Source organism: Gossypium hirsutum, chromosome A01 (assembly GCF_007990345.1).
Source record: "Gossypium hirsutum isolate 1008001.06 chromosome A01, Gossypium_hirsutum_v2.1, whole genome shotgun sequence".
Classification (NCBI taxonomy): Eukaryota; Viridiplantae; Streptophyta; class Magnoliopsida; order Malvales; family Malvaceae; genus Gossypium; species Gossypium hirsutum.
The window spans coordinates 101,763,013-101,782,665 of NC_053424.1; positions in this window are offsets into that span (position 1 = coordinate 101,763,013).

A 19,653-nucleotide genomic window follows, 5' to 3' on the forward strand; every position below is an offset into this window, starting at 1 on the left:
ATTTTGTTATCAATAAAGATTCAATATTTCTCACCATACAAATAATGACACCAAATCTTCAAAGCAAAATCAATGGCAGCCAATTCCAAATCATACGTTGGGTAATTCTTCTCGTGCGGTTTCAACTATACCGAGGCATAAGCTACCACTTTACCTTCTTGCATCAACACACAACCAAGACCAGTTAATGACGCATCACTATAGATCACAAAATCTTTTCCCGACTCAGGTTGCACTAACACTAGTGCTTCTGTCAATCGCGCTTTCAACTTCTACTTTGCTGACACTTTCAGTCCAATCGAACTTAGCACTCTTTTGCAGCAACTTAGTCATAGGAGAGGCAATCATTGAGAATCCCTCAACAAAACATCGATAATATCTGGCTAAGCCCAAAAAGCTTCTAACCTCGGATACATTCTTTAACGGTTTCCAATCAACAATCGTCGAAACTTTACTCGGATCAACCCGAATACCATCATCCGAAACTAAATGTCCTAAAAATCTGACTTCATGAAGCCAAAATTCACTTTTATTGAATTTAGAAAACAATTTCTTTTCTCTTAAAAGTTGTAATACCATTCGCAAGTGTTTGGCATGCTCGGACTCATCTTGAGAATAAATCAAAATATCATCTATGAACACAACCACAAACTTATCCAAATATGGCTAAAAGATTCGGTTCATCAAATCCATAAAAATAGCCGAAGCATTAGTTAAATCGAAAGGCATCACAAGAAATTCACAGTGTCCATACCTTGTTCTGAAAGCGGTTTTTGACACATCCGACTCTTTAACTCTCAACTGATAGTAACTGGATCTCAAATCGATCTTTGAAAATACTGTCACCCCTTTCAACTGGTCGAAAAAATCATCAATCCTTGGCAATGGATACTTGTTCTTTATAGTCACCTTGTTGAGCTGTCAATAGTTAATACAAAGTCTCATAGATCCGTCCTTTTTCTTTACAAACAATACTGGAACACCGCAAGGAGAGAAACTTAGTCTCACAAACCCCTTATCTGTTAACTCTTGCAATTGAGCCTTTAATTCTTTCAATTCAGTCGGGCCATTCTATACGAAGCAATCAAGATCGGTGCATTCCCAGGCAACAAATCAATGGAAAATTCTATCTCTCTGATCAAAGGCAACCCACACAATTCTTCTGGAAATACATCCGGGAATTCACAAACTACCAGTACTGATTCAAGCTTCGACTCAGACATCTCGGTATTCAATACATATACAAGATAAGCTTCACACCCTTTTCTTATGTATCTCTGAGCAGACATGTGCGAAATCACCATAGGCAATTTATTTGATTCATCTGTTTCAACCCAAAGAATCTCACTATTTTCACATTTCAACTCAAGGGTTTTCTGTCTACAATTTACCTTGGCATCATGTAATGTCAACCAATCCATGCCCAGAATGACATCAAACTCATCGAATAATAACAACATCAGATTAGCCAGAAAATAGTGACCTTGAATCATCAAAGGATAATTCTTGCAAACCTTATCTACTAACACATATTTTCCTAAACTGTTTGACACTTTAATAAAAAATTCAGTAAGTTCTACAGGCAAGCTCTTACTAGATACTAAATTCACCCAAACATAGGAATGAGTAGATCCGGGATCAATCAATGCAATAACAGTAGTATCATAAAGGGAAAATGTACCAGTAATCACATCGGGGGATGACGCCTCCTCACGAGCACGTCTGGCATAAGCTCTAGCAGGTGCTCTAGCTTCTGGTCTCCCAGTTGAATCCTTTATCATACTTTTGCTGCGAGCTCCACTTCCAGTATTCCTCGGGGGTTTACCCCTATTAATAGTGCTAGTCTGTCTGACACTCTGAAATTTTTCTTATTCAACCCTTTTTGGACAGTCCTTAATATAATGTTCTCGAGAATCATACCTAAAACAAGCTGGCACTTAGTACTACACTCACCATAATGTTGCTTACCACAATTCTGACACTCGACTCTATTAGACCTTACATTACCCACACTTGCCATTAAAGTAGCTTGAGCTTTAGAACCCAAATATGGTCTCCCACGGCCTTGGTGCAAATATCCAGCTGAAACAGTCAATCGAGGATTCATCTCTTTGGACTTCTTTGACTGGGATTGGAATGACTTACACATTGGCCTCTTTCTTACATCTCTGGATTCACTTACAGCTTTTTTGTTTTCTTTGTTCAGCTCTTCGGCTTTACAAGCTTGACCGACCAATACTACAAACTCTTTCAAATCTAAGATCCCAACTAACAGTCTGATGTCTTCATTTAACCCATCCTCAAACCTCTTGCACATAATAGCTTCGGTAGACATACATTCCTAGGCATACTTGCTGAGTCTAACAAATTCACGTTCATATTTTGTCACAAACATTTTACCTTGTTTCAGCTTGAGAAACTCTTTCCGTTTTTTAACAATGAACCGCTAGCTTATGTACTTCTTTCTAAACTCCTCGTGGAAGAAATCCCATGTAACCCTTTCTTTCGGGACCACGGATACTAATGTCTTCCACCAATGATATGCTGGATTCCTCAGTAAAGATATAGCACGTTTTAAATACTCTTCAAGAGTGCAAGAGAGCTCATCAAATACCTTGATAGAATTCTCAAGCCAAAACTCTGCTTTCTCTGGATCATTATTTATATTAGCCCTGAATTCTTCAGCCCATTGTTTTTGAATTTTATCAACTAGAGGCTTGCTTAATCTTACTATTTTGGCACCTTGAGAAACTAGGGGAACCGATTGGGAAATAGGAGGGGGTGGAGGAGGTTGAGCATTTGGATTTGCTCGGACAAATTTTGTATACCAATTATTCATCATAAGGAGAAAGGCTTCCCGAGCCCTATCTCCCTGATCAAGTGTCTCAGGTCTACTCTCAGCTGGCGTAGTCCCTTGTGTAGGAGCCGATGCATTACTTTCTACATCATCAGCTACAGCTCGGTCGGGATCCATTTACTATATGAAAACACAATTTAAATTTGTCGGGAGTTATCGCACTATCACAGTATATTTATGGCATGTATAGATAGACTTCCACACATGGTATGTAAATTCGAGAACCTCCTAAACTATAGCTCTGATACCACTAAAATGTAGCGCCTCTTACCTGTGTTCTTCGCTGGAATAGGGTACGAGACATTACCAGAACATAAAGCATGCAATCGTACGAAACTATTTTAATACAAATTTCACTCTTACATAATTTCACTTACTCCATTCCATCTTACTGAAAGTTTACTCAACTATCGATTACATTGCTTATAAATTTCCATAAACATATACCTGTACTTATTCATCACATGGTCATGTTCACATGTATTTTCACTTAGTCGATTTCTTGTTGAACTCATCAGAATAATAACAGATACACGGTTGCCTGCACATATTACCACCCTTGTAACCGAAGCTATCTGGTACGCATAGTAGCCTGCACTTAGTACTACACATGCGACCACCAATCCGGTACACGTAGTAGCCTGCACTTAGTACTACACACGTGACCTAACCATCTGATACACGTAGTAGCCTGCACTTAGTACTACACACGTGACCTAACCATCTGATACAGGTAGTAGCCTGCACTTAGTACTACACACGCGATTGAAGTTTCTGAGTACGCATAGTAGCCTGCACTTAGTACTACACATGGGACCTAACTATCTAGTGCACGTAGTAACCTGCAATTAATACTACACACGTGACCTAAAACCATCTTAAACACATAGTAGCCTGCACATAGTACTATACAATTGTTCTCACAATGGATCATTCTTATCATTTCTATTCCGAAGGTTCAACCGAGAAATTCCTCACTTTTCAACAGTTAACAAATTCATTCATAGTCTATTTCGATTCATAATTTACATCAAACGATCATTCTATAGGCAGCCACATCTTATATAATAATGAAATATAATAACATAAAAAGAATAGATATATTATTTGCATACAAACTTACCTCGGTGCAAAATATAGTAATTTTGCAATTTAGTCCAATATCTTTTTCTTTCCCCGATCAAGGTCGATTCCATGTCTTTCTTGATCTATAATAACACATTTGACTTATTAGTGGCTCACAATATTCAAATTAGCCCAAAAACATCCTATGGAAAAATTTACGATTTTACCTCTAAAGTTTCACAAAATTATGATTTTTCCCCTAGGCTCGAAAAATAATTTTTATTCAATTACCTTAGATTTTAGGCCTAGTTGAACCATTTTCATAACTATGTCAATCTCCAATTTGCACTAAATCACACACTTATACACATTTTACAACTTTTACTAACTAGTCCTTTTATGCAATTTCATCAAAAATCACTTAGTAAAAGTTGTTTATCACACTCCAAACATTCATATTCATCCATAAAACATCAAAATACATGCATTTAATCCATGGGTAAATTTTTAAATATAAACCCTAGCTCAAAATATTAGTAAAAATAGGTAAAAAACCGAGTTACGAGGATCTTAAAAATGTAAAGAACATTAAAAACGGGGCTAGGATGCACTTACTATTGAGCTTGAAAGTTGGAAAAACCCTAGCTATGGTGTTTATGAGAGTTTTGGCCAAGCTTGGTGAAGATGATACCAATTTTGGCTTTGTTTTCCCATTTTATTATTTTATTTACGAAATGACTAAATTACCCTTCATTAAAAACTATGGTGTTTTATCTTCCTTTAGGTATTTTTGTCCAAACTAGTATAATGGTCTAATTATTATCGAAGGACCTCCACTTTAAAAACCCATTACTCACAAGTACTTAGTACCTTTTTGAACTAGAACACACATTTTACTGCTTTTGCAATTTAGTCCTAAATATCAAATTGGACCCTTTATCGATAAAATTTCTAAATGAAATTTTCACACAATCATGCAATCATGCAATCATGCTATAGACCTTAAAATGGTAATAAAATAAATTTTTCTCCTTCGTATTTGTGGTTTCAAAACCATTATTCTGTTTAGGCCCTAAATCGGGCTGTTACAATAACCCTAGAAGATAGAGACATAAATGTGATTGTCTAGATTGATAGTACATCAGACGTGACCTAAATAGAATAAACCCCAGATTCGCTTTTGTATTTTTTTCGCTTGTAATATTCATAGTGTGACTTACCTCAATCCTAAGTAAGTGGCGAACTATGTGTGCGTGAATCGTATATTTTGATGTTTTGAAAGCCTGAGCTCAATGGTTTATAGAGTCAAGGTTGGTACGTTGGGTATACAAATTCTACATGACATAGATTCACTTACAGTAGTGTAATTCATAGCCCAATAAAGGGTAAACGATATCCTCTCTTCTACATTACATGATAAATGAGAAACTAATATGGTTGCGGGTCATCTGTCTAGCACAAATGATTTAATTACTATATGTTAGTAATTAACTTTTCATCAAGGAAATAATTAACTTTTCATCAAGGAAAATGTAATGATTACCATGAGACAAAATATGATCATATTAGGTAGACGATTTTAACCCAAAGAGATTAAAGATATCCTGTGAGGGTAACACACTCATGACGAGGTCATTAGACCAGCTCTTGGTTAGTTACTTCCATAACGGTATATAATAAGGAAGAGCCAGTCATGATACTTTAGTGGAATGACTTCATGACTAATTAATATTGTAATTAATAGGCGAAGAGTCAAAATTTAATTACAAATTTTTTAAGCCCTAATTATATATGTCCAAACGATCCCTCTACTAGCTCAGTACAGCTCTTAATTGTTTACAATTGAATCGATTAAATTGTATCCAATACATGAGATTGGAGGTCTATTTGGCATGTAGTAGGAGGCAACTCTAGTCTTAGAGACTAGGTAGGTATTCCTTGTAGGGAAATTTGTATTTTTCTATTAAAATAATATTATTTATTCAACTAGAACTCTTGTATTTTTTTCTCAATATAATGGGACATAGCTCAAGCCATAAACATACATACTGGCTACTCTACTGAAAAATAATTTAAATTTATTCTAAGTTAAATTATATTTTCTTAAAAGTTCAATTTATTGGTTTTTGTTCTTATGACAGATAATTAATTTTCCCTATTGGAAATTTAATGAAGTTTTCATTTTGTGCAATTGGTTCTTAAAGATAGAGGTCACATTCTAAGCAAACTAAAGTTCAAGAATAGTGAAGAAGATCGTATTGGTCGAAAGCCAAGAAATGAATCAAACCACCTATTTCAAAGGACATGTATAAATTTGGTTAAGGTTTATTTTTTTATAAATAACACAATTGCTTTGTTTTAGATTTTTTTTATTTTTCGCTATGCAACAAAATAAATTGCTAAACTGAATTTTTCTAAATCAAATATCAAATTTATCTCTTTTTCTTGTTGTTTAATTAAAATTGATAAGATGTGTCATTCTTTAATTATATGCATGTTTTGGATATTATGCATGTGAATGAATGTATCTACATTATTTTATATTTTATTATAAATTAAATTTTCCAAAAGTTCTAATGATAGAGTGGTTGTATTTATGTTTTAAATTTTTTTTAGTTTGTAATTAGAGTGTAGAGTATCATCTTCATGTAAAGTTTTAATTTTAAAAATTCATGTGAGCCGAAAGTTGACAAGGTATTTGTAGTCCTAAAATTTTTCCACGGAACCCAAAAAAGTATAATGCACCAATAACCCAAATGTAATGGAAAACCGAGAACAAATGAATGGATGACATGTAATGACTTGACTTTAGTCGATATTGAAAAATGTAGTTTCGGAATCCCATTTCCATCAACCAAGTCCGTAAGATGATAATAAGAGTATTTACGAAGTTAGTATGAAAATATATTAAGGAATAGTTAAGAAAATAAACCATTAAAATTGTTAATTAAAATTCAGGGACTAAATTAAGAAAGTTCAATCGTTATTAAATTTTAAATTGGAAAATGCTTGAGGGCCAGCAATCAACCAAAGAACCAAAAGGTTACTTAACCATTAATTTGAAATTAGTTAGTGGACTTTGATGTACATCCACTTGCCTTTAATTAATTAACATTAATTATTAAATAAACATGATTAATAGTTAATAAACTAAGTTAATTAAGCTTAATGACACCACTAATTAAATATATTAACCAAATGTTTGGGGAAAATATGAAGTATTCATCTTTCTTTATTTCATTATTATTTTCTTTTGCAATTTGGGCCAAAATCCCTAAGGTCTTAAGTGCTTTTTTAAAAAAAAAATATTATGTTTTCTTGACTATCTAAGCTTGATTAAGCTTACCCATGCCTTAGAATTATCAATTCTTAAATGTTTATCAATTTTTCATTAATGGATATGTAACACCCTGCTCGGTGAAGCCTTAGTATTCGGGTGTTGTTTTAGAAGTAAGAATTTTGGAATGAGTTCTAAATAAGTAAAGTGATGGATTTATTTAAGAAATAAAATTTCTCGAGTACGCCTTTAGGTGAGGTCCTGAAAGTTTGAAATATAATCCATTGGAATAAGGCTTAAGATGATAGTTTTAAGTGTCCATTGTTAAGATTAGATTAAGTATAAGTTACTTTCCGAGTGCGTCTGTGACACCTTATTCTGGTGTATTATAGAGGAACAAAACTTAAGGCTAAGTTAAATATGACGATTCAAGAATAATAGAAAGCGTGTGTAAGTTTCTGAATTAAACGTATAGTTATATAGAAAAACGATAGGCGAAGAAGTGTTCACCCAAAAAGGCTCATCTAGGTGAACCAAGAATGTTTTATTTATACAACCCTCTATAATAGGAATGGTTAAGGAATCATAGGGAAGAATATTTGACTAAGTAGTGGTAGGTAGTGGCCCAAATACATTTTTTGCGTATAGAATGGGCAGACTCTGATATGGAAATAAGTAAACAAGGATTTCTAGTCAGATTAGGATGATAAATGAAACGAAAGTGATGGTTACGAAAAGGATGATTATGAGGAATGAGGCCACGCTGAAGGCATAATAACTCCAGTGACCAATGTGGTCCTGTACCAGTTGATTTGTAAGGAAATTTGGTTGGGAACGAACCAAGCATGAACCAGAAAAGTTAAAGGCTATCAGGTAAGTTTCTTGGGAGTGATAGATTTTGGATAAGACAATTCAGTCTTGACGTGATATTTATCAAGTCCCCATGAAAACTTGAGTTAGGTTAAAAGGATACTCATGTTAAGTTAAGAAGGGTTGTCTTCCTTCTTAAGGACGGAAGGGCTAAGCAAATAGGGATGCCTCCTAAAAAGACAATTTTGGAACTCTGGTTTCCTGCTAGTAAGCTCCCTCCCGACAAGGTACGTTTCATGACTCTGTCTACTAAGGAAATGCGGATCTGTGAGTATACTCGAAAAAATAAGGCTTAGTGATATGTTTGAGTTAAAATAGATGTAAAGGGTTACCTGAATGAGTTTTAACAAAGTGTCTCTGTATGATGAGACAAGAAACCATAGTATTTGGTTGAGTGAAAGATCTGAAACTCAAGTTTTTGTTGTCACAAGGAAGGATTAGATATGAAGTTTGACAGCCTTCTAGGTTATGCGGTGAGTCCCTAAGCCGACTCTTGCAAATGTATTATGCATGTTCAAACCTTCTGTAAAAATAAGCTAAAAATGCGTGATATGATGATTCTATGAGAAATGTATGTCTAATTAACTTGTATGAATGATTCATATGGAAAATGGATATGATCTCTGAGGTCAATGATTAATGTGTCTGAATGAGTAAAACGTGTTTATGTGCGTTCTGTGGATATAAACAAATTAAATGTCAATGAGTCTGTCAAGTATAAGTTTACCTGATGTGTCTGTGTCTTTCTTCGGAGTCGTTTAAAAGGTTTCACCAAGACTAAAAACACGAATCTTTGAAAGGAAAAGTCTATGGCACTTTGAAGACCAGATAGTGTAAGACCATGGATGAGCTATGACATCATATGGAAAAGATTTAAAGCACGGTTGGGTGAGTACTAGGCGTCGAGGGGAAATCCTCACGACAGCAAGTTTAGGCAAATCCCAATCATCAAAAACACCAATTTTCATAAAAGGAATCCTTTATGGTGGTCTCTGTTAAAAGGAACGCCCTTATAGCGTAATCTGAAGAATGACTCTCGTGATGACCATCTGAAGAGAACGCCTTTGGGTAAACCCCGTATAATTACAACGGACAAGTATAGAGAGTGCATAGAAGTAAGGAAAATCTGGACGAATTCTAAGTTAGTATTGGGCTTAGTCTACCTCGCCCAAAGAAAATGATAAGACCAGTAAGTATGAAAGAAGATACCAGGTCTGATAATAAGGTGAAATTTTAAAAAAAAAGGATATAGAAAGTAATGAGATGTTAAGTGTAGTACGCTTGTAACAGCCCATTTTTAATAGTGTTAGAAATAGTTGTTTCAGGACCACAATTCTAACAAGGGAATGAATATTTTAATATTTATTTAATGTCTATAGGGTTAATTTAAGATAGTATTAAATTTTCATTAAGAAATTTTCAGGTCTAAGTGGTTAATTAGGTAAAAGGGACTAAACTGAAAAAGGTGAAAAGTTTATTTCTATTAGCTAAGTAGATTAAAAAGCTTTAATAAGATGAATTCATGGACTTATATGGTAAATATACCACATTTAAAATTAATGGATGTTTATGGATAGGTATTATGGTAGTTTAAATGATTTTTAAGGGTAAAAATGTAAATTAGTAAATAATTAAACAAAGTAAATAAAAGATGGATGGAGTATCATCTTCTTTATTTTTCTTTCCCCAAAACTAATTACACTATTAGAGAAGGAAGCAAGTTTTGGTCAAGCTATTTGCTAGTGCATGGTATGTAAATTTGTCCCGTTTTTAATGATTTTTATGTTTTTGAGCTCGTTTTAGCTTAAACTATTCAGCCTAAGGGTTAATTTGTAAAACTATTAAAGGTGAGGGATATGTTAGGAATGAAATTGATGAATTGGTGATGTCAATTGATAGATTATTAAATTTAGTTGTTAAATGAACATGTTTTGATAAGTAATTTTTTATGAATGTTGGATTAGAGATTAAAGTGTTGAAAGTGTAAAATTGTTTGGGTTTTAATGTGAATTATTGGTAATTATAGCTGTTCAAGACCCCTAGAAAAATCGGCTAGCATGTTTTAGTTAGAAAAATAGTGAAGTTGCAAGTTAAGAATTTAGGGACTAAATTGTAAGAAAGTTAGAGTATTGGGGGTAAATTTGTAAATTGATAATAAAAGCGTTTAATTGCATAAAATTACTTATTAAAATGTTGGAATTATAATAATTAAATGAAATTGTTTCTTTATGATCAAGATAAACAACAACGCGACTTAAATCGAGGAAAGGCAAAGGTTTCAAATTAGTCTCTAACTTTACTTTTGCGATTATAGTTATCGAGGTAAGTTCGTATAAATTAAAATCTTACTAAATATAGTTTGATTGATTATCTAATATATTATGTTAGTTATAAACTGACTTGAAAATATATATTGATGTTTTGAGTAATTGACGGATAAATAATCTCATTTGAACCTTATGATTTCTTAAAATATGAATGACATGTCATTAGGGATTTCATGTTTCGGGTGCTGGTCTTGAATGTCTTATCGATGGCTTAGGTCCTGCGTTTGTTGCAGATTCTCCACAGCTTGTGTGAGCAGCATCCTATAGCTAACATTTCGACCCACAACTCATGTGCGCAGGCCCATTTCACAGCTCGTGTGAGCACTATTGAAAAGGAATGGTTACGATTATATGGAAAGGCACACTAAGTGTGAGAATTCCCACGCATCCAATGAAATTCTATATGGTTCAATGAGTAAGTAAAGGTAATTGGAAAAACATGTGTTCAAATGGATAATTGCTCATATACTTATGAAAGGTAAACTTGGATGAATGCAAATGAATTGAAGGGAACTAAATGATTATGTGATGAATGTTATGTTCATGAAAATTCATCTGTGAAATGGTTATATGCATTCTATATGAGCGTACTAATTTGTGAGTTTGGTGATGCTTATAGGATTGTATTAAGCTTATGAGTATGGTAAAGATGTTATGCACATTTTATAAATTGAGCTTAAGAATGATAAGTTATGTTTGAGTTTATACGAGCTTACAAAGCACTAGTTGCTTACATAGTTATTTTCCTTTATTTTGTGGATTATTGAAAGCTCGATAGGTTGGAAGCTTGTCAGAGTACTATCACATTATCCAGCAATCATCTCGATAGTTTTTGAGTCATTTTGGCCAAGGTTATAAATGACATGTATAGGACTTTATATTATGGTAGTTTTGAATATGTTAGTGATCAACTTGGTATGAATATGTCTCTGGAGTAGGTATTTTGTATGTTAGACTTATAATGCTTAGGCAAGTTTAAGTCTTTTAGTCATTTTTAAGTACTTGTAATATATGGTCCCTTTTGGTATGTTTATTATGAAAAGTGAATGGTTATAATTGATTCATTAGGAAGCTAAATTGACTATGTTTTGTGCTTGATATGTGGCATTATAGCCTTGTTTGATTGAAGTTGTTTTGGTATAAATGTGGTACCTTTGAATGACATATTGGTTAGATGAAATAAGTTGTTTGAATTGTATGTTTAGATGTGTTTGAAAGATGTTTAGGTCTATTGCATGTATGCACAAATAGAGGTGGATGATTGGGTATGTTTTGGTCTTGAAAAGACTTGTTTATATGGTCAAATCATGGAGCACACAACTTGTGACACGGGCTATCACACGGCTGTGTGACACACACGACCTGGCTACACGGCCGTGTATCACTTATTATTTTAGATGTGAGTACCACATGGCCTAAGACATGACTGTGTGTATCAAGTTAGTGAGTTACACAGCCTACAACATGACTGTGTGTCACAAGTCAGAGAGTTACCCGGTTTGTCACATGGCCTACGACATGGCCGTATGACCTAACTTAATGAGTTACACGGTTTAAGATACGAGCTGGGACATGGTCATGTGTCTCATTTTTAGCACTACATGGTTTAAGCTATGTCACACGATCGTGTGATCCTTGTTTTCAAAATTTTCAACCTTTTCCCAAAGTTTCTAAATTGTTTCAATATAGTCCCAAATTAATACCAAACTACTTTTAGGGCTTCGAAGGCCTAATTTAAGGCCCAGATGTATATGTTTGATAGGGTTGTAATGAGTTTTAAGTAATTAATATTAAATGACTTTGTTTTTTTTATTTGCATGGTAATGCTTCGTAACCTTAATTTGACGACGGAGACGGATTAGGAGTGTTACAATGCTTAAGATAAGGAAAAATGGTTCTGAAGAAAGAAAGATGGTAGCCTCAGTATTGTACCCGCCAAAGAATGAGCAAAGGTCAAGAAATACCCCAAGGATGTGTAATAACACATGCAATGTAGAATGAATGAAAAACATATTCTAAGGTTTATCTTACTAAGTTCTATGAACTTACAAAAGTTGTTTCTATTTTTAGGTCTGTAAAGGAAAATGCATAGAAAGATAATGTTAAGGTTACGCCAAGGGAGCGTCGCATCAGGCTGTTATGAATACAGAGGACGGAAAATGGCCTATTCTAGTCTGTGCATAAGTTTATTAAGTAGCAATCCAAAATGTGCTAAGCAGCATAAGAGATAGAATAGAAGTAAATAGAATTTTATTATTTTGAAATGTAAATAAAACCATACAATGTACACCTTAAGTCTAACAGCCCGATTTAGGGCCTAGTCGGAATAGTGGTCTCGGGACCACAAATCTGAAGTTTGATAGATTATTTTATTATTATTTTGGAGTCATAGCATGTTTATATTAGTACATGAAAAATTTAGTGAGTTAATTTTGACGTTTGTGAGCCCGATTGTGAAAAAGGACTAAATTGCAAAAAGTGTAAAAGTCCTAAATTGATAGCTAAAGGTGTTAAATAGCTAGATAACCTAAATTGGGGGCCTTTAAAGGGCAATTAGACCCTTAGAAATAGGGTGGTCGGCCATAGGAGACATGTGTGGTAAAAAATTTCAATTTTTGGTGGGATTAGGTGACCAATTTTGACTAAAATAGAAAATAGAAAAAGGAAATGATATCACCCTATTTCCCATTTCTTCTTAGCTGAAAATATCAGCCATTTTTGGGGTTTTAAGCTTCAAAAATTTGCAGCAAATTGAAGCACTCACAAGTAAGTGATCCTAATGGCTTTTCTAAAATATCTTTGTACTTTTGAGACCCTTGAAGCATGAGTTTTCAAATGAGGGTGCTATCTTGCAAAATGATCAAGAGCTTAGGGTTTTTCCATGAAGAATTTGTGTTGTTTGCTAAGTTTTTATGGAAGAAAATGAGTCTTGATTGTCTTATAAACAACTTTTGTGAAATGTGTTAGCATGAAAACACCTAAAGGGACTATTTTGCATAAGTTGCAAAATAAGTGATAAGTGTGTGAAATAGTGGGAATTTAGGTTGCTATACGATTAAAAAGAGTTCAGCTAAGCTTAAGAGGCAAAGAAATTCGATAAAAATCGATTTTTGGGCATAGCGGTAATATGGTCATTTTGCCAAAGTCTAGGGTCATTTTACCGAAAATATGAATTTTCAATTGCCTAATTGTAATTAGTGACTAAACGAGTGTATTTTGCTAATATAAATCAAGAATTGTCAAATCTGAACCAAGACCGGGGGAAAGCCAAGTAAATCGACTAAACCCTATAGTCGCTACATTTTGAAATCTGAGGTAAATTGTATGTAAATAATATAACTACAATGCTACTATCAGTATTTAAATTTTCATTGAATAGATATTTCATGAATTGCTTGATTTCGAGATTGAGAATGTGTAATGATCATTGAGATAGTAGAATTCCCGTTGGGGCCTTAGGAAGTAAACCAGATATTCATGCTGTATCACTTGGGTCATTTGTGTGAGCTAGTGTAAGACATGTCTGGGACATGCATCGGCCACATTATGAGAGCCAGTGTAAGACCATGTCTGGGACACGGCATCGACATTGAGACGAGTGCTAGTGTAAGACATGTCTGGGACATGCATCAGCCTTGGGACGTAAGCCAGCATAAGACATGTCTAGGACATGCATCGGCTACGAGATGTGTTAGTGTAAGACCATGTCTAGGACATGGCATCGGCACTTTACCCATGATTGAGGGCTATGGAATATCCGATAATGTTCCGAATGGTTCAACAGCGAGAGTTATAAATTTAAGTTAATGAGAAAAGTATAACCGTATTATGAGTATTACAGGTACCTAAGTGATACATATGTATAAAATGTGAACTCATTATATATACTATGTAATTTGTATGAAAAAAAGAGTAAGTCATGCTTATGCCCACTTTGGTATCATAAGTTGTTGGTAAATTGTAGACTTATTGTTGTATATTTATTTATATGCAACTTACTAAGCTTTATGCTTACTCCCTTTCCTTTCCATTTCTTTCAGTGCCGCGTAACTAGCTCAAGGATCATCAGAAGTCAGAGATATCGATCACACTATCAGCTGAAACATTCGGTATAGTTGGATTTATATTTTTGAATATGGCATGTTTAGGATTAGAACTTATTATTTTGAGACTTGGAGATTTGGCCAATTGTGTTGGCTTGGGATAGATCCCACACTTAGTATTAAGCCATGAAAGATAGCTAATATTTATTTTGAGTTTATTGTGGCTGATTTGATTTTGAAAATTATGCTTGTTTTGGTATTGGCTGGTATTTGCGTGAAAATAGGTATGCAAGGGTGGAAATGAGGTTTGGTAAATAGCCTTATATTTCCCACACAAGTAGACACCGTGTGCGACACACGGTCAGCCCTATGGGCGTATGGTCTGACCGTGTGGCCCCTGCACTTAAAAATTTCAAGTTAGTGTGCATGATAATAAACACACAAGCAGAGACACGGCCGTGTGTATCAGCCGTGTGGAGGACACGGCCTAGTACACGGGCGTGTGCCTTGGCCGTGTGATAATATAAGAATGCTGACGTCAGAAACAGAATACCCAGGTTTTTGCACACGGGTTAAGACACGGGCGTGTCGTGGCAGTGTGAGGGACACAGGACATTGACACGGGCGTGTGTCTAGTCGTGTGAAAACCCCTGTAGGTGTGAATTAGAATTTAATTCCTTATGGGTGTAGGACACGTATGTGTCCCAAGGTGCTTAGGCCGTGTGAGCCACAAGGACCACCAACACGACCATGTCGAAATGGTCACACGAGCGTGTTACCCTTCTACACCGGCGTGTGCCCTATTATAAGGAAAATTTCTTAAGGTTGGTTTAAAGACCCAGAATGGTTCCGAATAGTTTTTAACGGTCGATTTGGGGCTCATTGGCCCATAATAAGAAGTTTAAAGTAGAAATTGAAAAAAATTTAATTTGGACCAAGTCTCGGTGACTTGAGACTGTTTGTATGCATGAGATATAGTTAGGTAATGCCTCGTACTCCGACCCTGTGTGGGTTACGAGTATAGGGTGTTACATTTAGTGGTATCAGAGTTATGGTTTAGTCGGTTCTAGGACTAACCTAGCGAGTGTACGAGTCTAGCTATACATGCCATAATTGTACATTGATAGTGTGACGAATTCTGACGATTATAAATTATGTTTTTATAGAGTAAATGGATCCTGATAGAGCCACGGCAGATGACGTGGAAAGTAATGCCCCGGCTCCCACCTAAGGGACCGTGCCGGTTGAGAGTGAGCCCGTGACTCTGGGTCAAGGCAGAGGGGCTAGAGAAGGCTACCTCCGGATAATGGATGCTTGGTATACGGAGTTCGTTTGTGCAAACCCGAACACTCCACCTCCCCCGATTCCTCAATATGCCCCAGTAGCTCCGCAAGGCGCAGACATGTTTAGAAGAGAGAAGCCTCCAGTAGACAAGATTCTGAAACAAGGGGCCGAGGAATTTGGGGCTAGCATAGATGATAACCCAAAGAGAGCAGAATTTTGGCTAGAAAATGCCATCATGGTATTTGATGAATTATCATGCACACTTGAAGAATGCGTGAAGTGTGTGGTGTCACTTTTACGGGATTCGGCATATCAGTGGTGGAATACTCTTGTGTCTATAGTACCGAGAGAAAAAGTAACTTGGGAATTTTTCCAAGAAGAGTTTTGAAAAAAGTATATTAACTAGAGGTTCATGGATCAAAAAAGGAAGGAATTTTTGGATTTGAAGCAAGGTAATAAGACTGTGAGGGAATATGAACGCGAGTTCGTGAAACTCAGCAAATATGCATGGGAATGCGTATCCACTGAAGCTACCATGTGTAAGAGGTTTGAGGATGGACTTAGTGAAGACATCTGAGTGTTTGTTGGCATCTTAGAGATAAGAGAATTTGTAGTACTCATCGAGAGAGCATGCAAGGTTGAGGAGCTAGTAAAAGAAAGGAGAAAATCAGCTATTGAGTCGTGGGATTCAAAGAAGAGACAGATGGGGAAATCATATCAGTTATCGTCTAAAATATCAAAAGAGTTTGCTACCCGATCGAATGTTTCGGTGGGGTTTTCAAATAGAAACAAGAATTGGCAGAACGCAACTTCAAGGGCCCAAGCCGCTTCTATCGTGAGTGTCGATAGTGCTCAACCAAATAGGCCAGAATGCTCGCAGTGTGGCAGGCATCATTTTGGCAAGTGTCGAGGAAATGAGAGGGGTTGCTACAAGTGTGGGTCACTAGACCACTTTATTTGTTATTGCGCTGAAATGGGAGAGAAAAAACAAGAAGTAAAGGCAAGCAGTGCTCCATTGAGGGGTAGACCACAAAAGAACCCGGAAAGCGAGGCTTCTAGTAGAAGTGCACAAGTGCACCCAGAGACGCTGCAGTGAGGTTCGAGGGTAGAGTGCCACAAGAACTTATGCTATTTGAGCTCGAAAAGAGGCAGAGTCTCCTGATGTGATCACGGGTGCTTTTTCTATCCATGATATATCTGTTGTTGTATTAATTGACCCAGGATCTACCCACTCTTATATTTGTATGGAATTGGTACCTCGTATGAGCATGCTAGTAGAGTCCACTGAGTTTGTGATCAAAGTGTCTAACCCTTTAAGCAAATATGTATTAGTGGACCAAGTATGTAAGGATTTTCCTTTGACAATTAGAGGTTATTGTTTTTCGGCTAACTTAATGTTATTACCGTTTAATGAATTTGACGTAATCCTTAGGATGGATTGGTTGACTTCTCATAGTGTTGTAATGGACTATAGGAAGAAAGTTATTGAGTTGAAATGTGAAGACGGGAATGTTCTTCGAGTTGGAGTCGATGGATCAGATAATCTGCTTGTAGTAATATCGTCTTTAACTGCTGAAAAATATTTGAGGAAAGGATATGAGGCCTATCTAGCTTTTGTGTTGAATACTCAAGTGTCTGAGTTGAAGATTGAATCGGTACCAGTGGTCTGTGAGTTTACAGACATGTTCCCGGAAGAATTACCTGGACTACCTCCAGTGAGGGAAATCGAGTTTGGAATTGAGTTGGTTCCCGGTACGACGCCCATCTCGATTGCTCCGTATAGGATGCTCCAACCAATTTGAAAGAGTGGAAAGCACAGTTGCAAGAGCTAATGGATAAGGGTTTTGCGAGACCAAGTTTTTCACCATGGGGTGCTCTGGTACTTTTCGTGAAAAAGAAAGACAGGTCGATGAGATTATGTATCGACTATAGACAAATCAATAAGGTGACGGCGAAGAACAAATATCCTTTGCCAAGAATCGATGATTTGTTCAATCAGTTGAAAGGGGCCACTGTATTTTCCAAGATTGATCTAAGATTCGGGTACTACCAGTTGAGAGTAAAAGAGCAAGATGTACCAAAGATTGCTTTTCGGACGAGATATGGGCATTATGAATCCTTGTTATGCCTTTTGGTTTGACTAATGCCCTGGTGGTATTTATGGATCTGTTGAACAGCATTTTTAGGCCATATTTGGATAAATTTGTCGTCGTCTTTATCGATGACATATTGATTTATTAGCGTGATGAGAGCGAGCACGCAGAGCATCTGAGAGTTGTGTTGAAAACCTTGAGAGACAAGAGATTGCATGCCAAGTTCAGTAAGAGTGAATTTTGGCTTAAGAAGGTCGGTTTTCTAGGATAACTTGTGTCAGGAGACGGGATCTGAGTTGACCCAAGTAAGGTCTCGGCTATTGTTGAATGGAAACCTTCGAAGAATGTGACAGAGGTTTGAAGCTTTTTGGGGTTGGTCGCATACCATAGACGGTTATTAAACGGATTCTGTATGATAGCTACGCCGATGACGAGACTAATACAAAAGGATGTCAAATTTGAATGGATAGAAAAGTGCCAGCAGAGTTTCGAGAAATTAAAGGCTTTGTTGACCAAAGCCCCAATATTAGTACAACAGGAGTCAGGCAAGGACTTTGTAGTATATAGCGATGCCTCTTTAAATGGTTTGGGGAGCGTGCTTATGCAAGAAGGTAAGGTCATAGCTTACGCTTCAAGACAACTGAAGCCACATGAGAAAAACTACCCGACACATGATTTAGATTTGGTCACCATCGTGTTCGTATTGAAAATTTGGAGACATCATTTGTATAGGGAGAAATGTCGGGTATTCACCGACCATAAGAGCTTAAAGTACTTGATGACTCAAAAGGAATTGAATTTACGGCAACGACAGTGGTTAGAGCTGATAAAGGACTATGAATTGATTATCGACTACCATCCGAGAAAGGCGAATGTAGTCACCGACGCTTTAAGTAGAAAATCGTTATTTGCGCTGAGAGCAATGAATATCAATATGACATTGTCTGATGATGGTACAATTCTAACAGAGATGAGAGCTAGATCGACGTTTCTTCAAGAGATCCAAGAAGCTCAGAAAGGTGATGAGAAATTGCAAGCCAAGAGAACTCAGTGTGAGTCGGGAATTGAATCAGATTTTTGTACTGGTACCAATGGATGTTTAATGTTCAGAGACAGAGTTTATGTACCCAAGGACAATGAGCTTATTCAGAAGAGTCTGAGAGAAGCACATAGTGGTTATTTGTCCATCCACCTGGGCAGTGTGAAAATGTACAATGACCTTAAGAAAATGTATCGGTGGTCAGGTATGAAAAGAGATATTTTAGATTTTGTGTCTAAGTGCCTAGTGTGTCAACAAGTAAAGGCTGAACATCAAGTGGCTTCGGGTCTACTTCATCCTATCATGGTCCCCAAGTGGAAGTGGGATTGGATCACTATGGACTTTGTGACCGGTTTATCGGTAACCCCGAAGAAAAAAGATGTTGTTTGGGTTATTGTGGATAGGCTAACAAAGTCGGCACATTTTATACCAGTGCGTACCAATTACTCCCTTGAGAGATTAGCTGACTTGTATGTTTTCGAGATTGTGAGATTACACGGAGTGCCTATATCGATTGTTTCAAACAGAGACCCGAGATTTACCTCGAGGTTTTGGAAAAAGTTACAAGAGGTTCTGGGAACAAAGTTGAATTTTAGCATAGTTTTCCTTCCGCAAACCGACGGTCAGTCAGAGAGAGTAATTCAGATATTAGAGGACATGTTACGGTGTTGCGTCCATGAGTTCCAAGGTAGTTGGGAAAGTATCTACTGTTGGTTGAATTCGCCTATAATAACAGTTATTAGACAAGTCTGAAAATGGCGCCTTATGAGGCATTATATGGGTGAAAGTGCCAAACAC